This window comes from Schistocerca serialis, chromosome 1 (assembly GCF_023864345.2).
Source record: "Schistocerca serialis cubense isolate TAMUIC-IGC-003099 chromosome 1, iqSchSeri2.2, whole genome shotgun sequence".
Taxonomy (NCBI): domain Eukaryota; kingdom Metazoa; phylum Arthropoda; class Insecta; order Orthoptera; family Acrididae; genus Schistocerca; species Schistocerca serialis.
In genome coordinates this window covers 112,457,385-112,464,411 of record NC_064638.1, presented here as the reverse complement: position 1 = coordinate 112,464,411, position 7,027 = coordinate 112,457,385, and the positions used below count along the sequence as shown (strand labels likewise).

Genomic DNA, 7,027 nt, shown 5'->3' with positions numbered 1-7,027 from the left:
ACTATTCGCCTACTGACTGATGTGTGAGGTCTTGAGTCCTCTCTTACCACCGAGTTTCTCGATTGTAACCTCCTTTGTTCGGCAACATCCTCGATCTGTTGTTTTAGGCGCTGATCCTCTTGAACTGGGACTGTTATTGGGACGGTCTCAGATTTCCATGGTACGATGTTGATTTATCAGTCGCACTACACAGGCCGCGGGGGGGGGGGGGGGGGGGGAAGGGGGGGGCAGTCCAACAAAAGAAACTGTGATTGGTCGCTCTCCTGTGACGTCAGCGGGCAAACTGCTGCCGGCCGCGGCAGGCATCTCGCTGTGTGACAGAAAGAGGTCTCGGCAGGGTTTAGATAGCATGTGCCTTCCAACAACGACTTACACGGTTTCAAAACGTATTAAGTAAAAAAAAAAAAAAAAAAAAAACCACTATGTCTTCAGGCCACGAGTGGCCTACCGGGAGCATCTGACCACCGTGTCGTCCTCAGTTGCGAATGCGGATAGGAGGGGCGTGGGGTCAGCACACTGCTCTCCCGGTCGTTATGATGGTATTATTGACCGAAGCCGCTACTATTCGGTCGAGTAGCTCCTCAATTGGCATCACGAGGCTGAATGCACCCCAAAAAATGGCAACAGCGCATGGCGGCCCAGATGGTCACCCATCAAAGTACCGACCACGCCCGACAGCGCTTAACTTCGGTAATCTCATGGGAACCGGTGTATCCACTGCGGCAAAGCCATTGCCCGTGTTAAGTAAACAAAAGTTAACAAAGAGGAGCTAAAAAATACATAACTAAAAATAATTCCACACTGGGTGCAATAATTCAATTCGGTAAATGAACGTACCTGCATCCTGTAATTTTTGATTGTATGAATCGCCTGCTGTGAGTGAAGGGAAGCGAACCTTCAATTTTTGCGAGGTCGATGTGTTGTCCACATCAAATTCTTTTTGGTGCATTCTTCTTACATGCTTGCAACTGCTTCTCTTTTTTCAAATGCCTAATGCGGATAAATGTTCTCGTTCTTACATACAAAGTAATTACATCTTCATGCAGCAGAGGTAACTTTCCTTTAATGATTGACATCAAAGTTTTAACTACTTTGTCACATTGAGAAATGGTAAGTCCATGAAACCCAGAAAATATAATTTCAAACTGTTTTACTGTGTTCACCCAGTCTGTTGTCGGATTTGAAAGACCCCCCCCCGAGAAACAATAGATATCTAGGAATCAGAATTTGTTCAGAGAATTGAGCACATTTCAGTTCGTGATTCCAAGAATCTTCAGTAGATCATCACTTAAATGCAAGATAGTCTACCACGTAGCAATCAGTCAGCCGCCAGGTTCTCAGAATCAGATTTTTTCCCTCTATTTCGTAAATTGTTCTCAGGAATTCTTCTTCCTCTTCCATTTTTTTTTTGGTCATCAGTCTACTGACTGGTTTTATGTGGCCCGCCACGAATTCCTTTCCTGTGCTAACCTCTTCATCTCAGAGTAGCACTTGCAACCTACGTCCTCAATTATTTGCTTGACGTATTCCAATCTCTGTCTTCCTCTACAGTTTTTGCCCTCTACAGCTCCCTCTAGTACCATGGAAGTCATTCCCTCATGTCTTAGCAGATGTCCTATCATCCTGTCCCTTCTCCTTATCAGTGTTTTCCACATATTCCTTTCCTCTCCGATTCTGCGTAGAACCTTCTCATTCCTTACCTTATCAGTCCACCTAATTTTCAACATTCGTCTATAGGACCACATCTCAAATGCTTCGATTCTCTTCTGTTCCTGTTTTCCCACAGTCCATGTTTCACATGCTGTGCTCCAGACGTACATCCTCAGAAATTTCTTCCTCAAATTAAGACCGGTATTTGATATTAGTAGACTTCTATTGGCCAGAAATGCCTTTTTTGCCATACCGAGTCTGCTTTTGATGTCCTCCTTGCTCCGTCCGTCATTGGTTATTTTACTGCATAACTAGCAGAAACCCTTAACTTCATTGACTTCGTGACCATCAATCCTGATGTTAAGTTTCTCGCTGTTCTCATTCCTACTACTTCTCATTACCTTCGTCTTTCTCCGATTTACTCTCAAACCATACTGTGTACTCATTAGACTGTTCATTCCGTTCAGCAGATCATTTAATTCTTCTTCAATGGAGAGATCATCATGACACTTCTTCAATTACAGGCCACATGTCCTGTGGATACACGTTACGTGTCTTTAATGCAGTGGTTTCCATTGCCTTCTGCATCCTCATGTCGTTGATCATTGCTGATTCTTCCGCCTTTAGGGGCAATTTCCCACCCCTAGGACAAGAGAGTGCCCTGAACCTCTATCCGCTCCTCCGCCCTCTTTGACAAGGCCGTTGGCAGAATGAGGCTGACTTCTTATGCCGGAAGTCTTCGGCCGCCAATGCTGATTATTTATCAAAATTTAGGCAGTGGCGCGGATCGAACCCGGGACCGAAGACGTTTTGATTATGAATCAAAGACGCTACCCCCCTTTTTTTCAGCATTTTAGATTTTTATTGTGCTAATATTTACAAGCTTTATTACAAGTGCCTACAAGTAAAATCATAAATATTCCTCATTTTCAAAGTCAGCTGGGTTCTTCTTCAATGTTTCCAGATGTTTCTTCTCCACAAAGTCATACACCAGATAACCAATGATGAAGGGTGGTGCAACTTTGAAGATGTTATCTCGTATCCTGTTAAAAAGGTTGGGCAGCCCACCACTTAAAATTCCAGCAAATGCTCGCTGTTCAAAGGGTGACAGCCTATAATGTATGATTCCACGCACCTTAGCTAATTCACCAAAGTGCTTCCCCATGTCTATTTATGATCTTCTACCCTTTCACAAACTTCAGCAGAACATCCAGTACGGTGTAATATGATCGATCCCCTTAGACCACGGGTCCTCTTCCATAATGTGTGCAATGTCACAACTACCTGCGCACTGAGCGTTTACTTGGTTTCCTCTGTCACGTCAATGCACATGTCACTGGTAAAGAAATTCAGCAGCGCGGGATTAGCCGAGCGGTCTTGGGCGCTGCAGTCATGGACTGTGCGGCTGATCCCGGCGGAGGTTCGAGTCCTCCCTCGGGCACGGTTGTGTGTGTTCGTCCTTAGGATAATTTAGGTTAAGTAGTGTGTAAGCTTAGGGACTGATGACCTTAGCAGTTAAGTCCCATAAGATTTTTTTTTTAAATAAAAAGAAATTCATGAATTCGTCATCGTGATTTTACGTATGTGCAGCAGCTGTATTGATTCTCTCATCAACAACCGGTGCACTCTTTGATAACGGTACGTCTTTTCATTTCGTGTTAAAATAAGAAGCTAAATTCGGTGCTTGACCTCGCCTGCTGAAGGGTTGTTGCAGAGAACACCAAGACGTCGACTCCTCGAAAAATAAATTTCCAGACAGTCTTGATTTGGTCGGAATGTTAGGATATACCTTCCTTTATCTTTTCTTACTTCTTCAAACAGTTCTAGAAGTGAAGTGACCGAGATTATAATCCCTTTTGAAACGGTAACAAAACCTTTCTGTTTCCAATGTTTTATTTGGTCGCTTGCAACGAGCGACTCACTGCCTTTGTACTGCATTTTTAGGGAATCGATGATGTATTACACCACTACTTTTACAGCCCAAACTGTTACAGTTAGCAAATGCACAGTTACTCGAATTTTTATTCATCTCTTTCGCTCTCTCGCAACGCTGTTACAATAATTATGAAGCCTCGCGTTGCGTCTAGATTTTACACGCTCCATTCGCACCCTGCCGGCTGTCTACTGGATGATGTCACAGCGCGAAAGACACTGTGGGAAACTTTGCCGCAGAGCCACCCGGAATGACCTACGTTATAGTGTCTAGTTACCTTGAGCACTGCGGCTGATTAACCTGGTAAATTCTTCTGTTACAGAATTTCGATGAATCCCTGCCGATTACTGCTTTGGTGCTGTAAGCATGTGTCAGATCCAACCAAACACATGTTGTTGACACGAAGGGGACACTAAGTTACAGACGCAAGGGTGAGGAAAGCTGCGATGCCCATACGCCAACTAAATGATCTGTAGAATATTTATGTAGCGCAACTTTACGCTAGCACAGGTACGATGGAGTTAATGAGAGGACTAGGCCACAATTGTCAAACATGACTGACTTGATTACAATATAACTCTCTGAGCAAGATTCATTCCTTGGCACTCTTACATACAGAATCATTGCGCTCCCAGACTTGATCTTAAGTAAGGGTAGACAAACATCAGCTCATTTAGCATCAAACTTTTAGGCAACCTATTAAAATAATAAAGGACTAAACTATATTTTACCTAGCGGTAATATTTAAATAACCACAATGTCTAAAAAAAATTCAAGCTGGCAAGTAAATGACTTTAGAATTAACTTCTGCAATAGTTCAACACAGGATCATTAAACAGCATTAAAACGACTCGTGGTTTTAAAATTAAGCCACCACTCACGCAACTACAAATGCATCAAGATATAATGGTTATATTTGGAAGTGTATACTTACAGCAGGATTACAAAGTGCCGCTCTTGGTACGAGTGCTTTTACTCTCCAACAATCAACAGGCCCAGCTCGGCCGTCTCCTCAGGCAGGTCGTAGTACACACGGGAGAGAACACAAAGTAACAAGACAAGCTTCTAAAACACACACACACACACACACACACACACATATGGTATTAATTCAACAAGCCTCAAAAACATGTTCATACGTGCTTCAGGGAATACAGGCCAGACAATAATGACAATTTAAACTATGGCCTGTAAAACTTCAAGCAACCAATTGGTCCAGTAAATAAAATAAAAAATATTTAAACACACTTGATAAAGTGGTTGGCAGAGCACTTGCCAGCGAAAGGCAAAGATCCCGAGTTCGGGTCTCGGTCCGACACACAGTTTTAATGTGCCAGAAAGTTTCATATCAGCGCACATTCAGCTGCAGAGTGAAAATCTCATTCTGGAAACATCCCCCAGGCTGTGGCTAAGCCATGTCTCCGCAATATCCTTTCTTTCAGGAGTGCTAGTTCTGCAAGGTTTCGCAGGAGAGCTTCTGTTAAGTTAGGAAAGTAGGAGACGAGGTACTGGCAGAAGTAAAGCTGTGAGGACGGGGCGTGAGTCGTGCTTGGGTAGCTCAGTTGGTAGAGCACTTGCCCGCGAAAGGCAAAGGTCCCGAGTTCGAGTCTCGGTCCAGCGCACAGTTTTAATCTGCCAGGAAGTTTCATATCAGCGCACACTCCGCTGTAGAGTGAAAATCTTATTCTGGGCACTTGATAAACCATCAAAAGACGGGCATTTCACTTCTAAGGAAATCGTTCAGCGCTGCTAGTTGGCAATACTCATAGCATAGATTGAAGCAGCTGACGAGAATTTCGAATGAGGCAACATGAGACAACAAGAGGCAGCAATTCATTAAACCGCGTTGTCACCACAGTTCATGTGCTGAAATTTTGCTCTCTCTCTCACACACACACACACACACACAAACACACACAAACACAAACACAAAAAAAATCCCTGGTTCCAGTGCCGTCGTGAGCAGAAACAAGGCTGTCCACTCAGAGTCCCGTCAACCAATGAACGTCAGAATCACCAACGCCAGTACCACGCGTTGCCAGCTTATACTGCCGCCCAGCGTCCTTCCAAACACGCAGCATGCGCGACTCACGCCTCCTAGCGGCTCCGTGTTCACTCTCTCTTCACGTGCCTCGCTTCAGGCGCGCTATATAGGCAAAATTTACGCCAGACGGGATTTATAACTGCTAGGTTGACGTACACACATCAATTTCTCAATATACTAATTACTTTACGTCATCTGTCATCCCCACTTATGTTAATTCCTACACCTGGCAGGATGTTGCTTATGTATCTAGAGAGCGCCCAGGCGACTTCTAACTGTCCTCTGGCTGTGGCAGTCTGGCAGCGTTACGCATCGCCGGCTTCCGGACGCCAACTGAAGGAGGAAATTACGCAACTCTAGTGAGTCGGAACGGAAAGCGTTCGCCAGCCGTTCGCGCCAAGTGATTTAGGGAACCGCGGAAAGCGTAAATCAGCAGCGAATCTGGCACACGTCGGCGCGCCAGCGGCTTCCTCTGCATGGTTACTGCGGCAGCTGGCCAGTGTACGGTGCATGGTGGAGGGTGCTCTCAGCCATTATCAGCTGTCGTCATTCTCCTCCCATTCGCAGAAGCAGCGAGAGGATGGTAACTGTCCGTATCTTTCTGTATGGGAGTACTACATCTAAGGAGGGAAGGGACAAAATATAAGAGGCAGTCAGTGAAAAGTAGAAAGGTGGAAAAATAACCAAACTCTTAATTGTTTTGAAATTAATCGCTATAGCTTTTAATAGATTTTTCTAACTGTGGCAAAAGAGGGTTAATGCCTTCACGGAGAAACGTTTACTGTTGCCTACGAAACCCTGCTTATGCCCAGACATGCACCTCTTCGTCCGAAGTATATCGACAACCAATAATTTCTTTCTTCCGGGCTGCAAAAAAATGGAAATCGCGTGAGGAGAGATCGGTACTATAAGGAGGATATGTAAGGGTTTCCCTGACAAACTCCTGCAGCAAACTCGAAACAACCTTAGTAAATTGTGGGAGGGCCATTACACATCCTCCCCACACGGTTTCTATAATTCTACATCTACATCTACATGGATACTCTGAAATCGCATTTAAGTGCCTGCAGACGATTCATCGAACAACTTTCACAATTCTCTATTATTCCAATGTCATATAGCGCGCGGAAAGAACGAACACCTATATCTTTCCGTACGAGCTCTGATTTCTCTTTTTTGTCGTGGTGATCGTTTCTTCCTTTTTAGGTCGGTGTCAACATAATATTTTCGCATTCGGAGGATAAAGTTGGTGATTGGAATTTCGTGAGAAGATCCCGTCGCAACGAAAAACACCTTTCTTTTAATGATGTCCAGCCCAAATCCTGTATCATTTCTGTGACACTCTCTCCCATACTTCGCGATAATACAAAACGTGTTGCCCTTCTTTGGACTTTTTCAAT

At 44.3% G+C, this 7,027-nt stretch overlaps 1 non-coding gene and 1 pseudogene across 1 annotated transcript; one reads left to right on the top strand and one right to left on the bottom strand.

Annotated features, from left to right (window-relative positions):
* Positions 1-618: 618 nt before the first annotated feature.
* On the bottom strand, positions 619-736 carry LOC126427270 (5S ribosomal RNA; annotated as a pseudogene).
* A 4,394-nt stretch (positions 737-5,130) lies between these two features.
* On the top strand, positions 5,131-5,205 carry Trnas-cga (transfer RNA serine (anticodon CGA)). Its single transcript has one exon. It is a non-coding gene; the product is annotated as a tRNA-Ser (tRNA).
* The last annotated feature ends 1,822 nt before the right edge of the window (positions 5,206-7,027 follow it).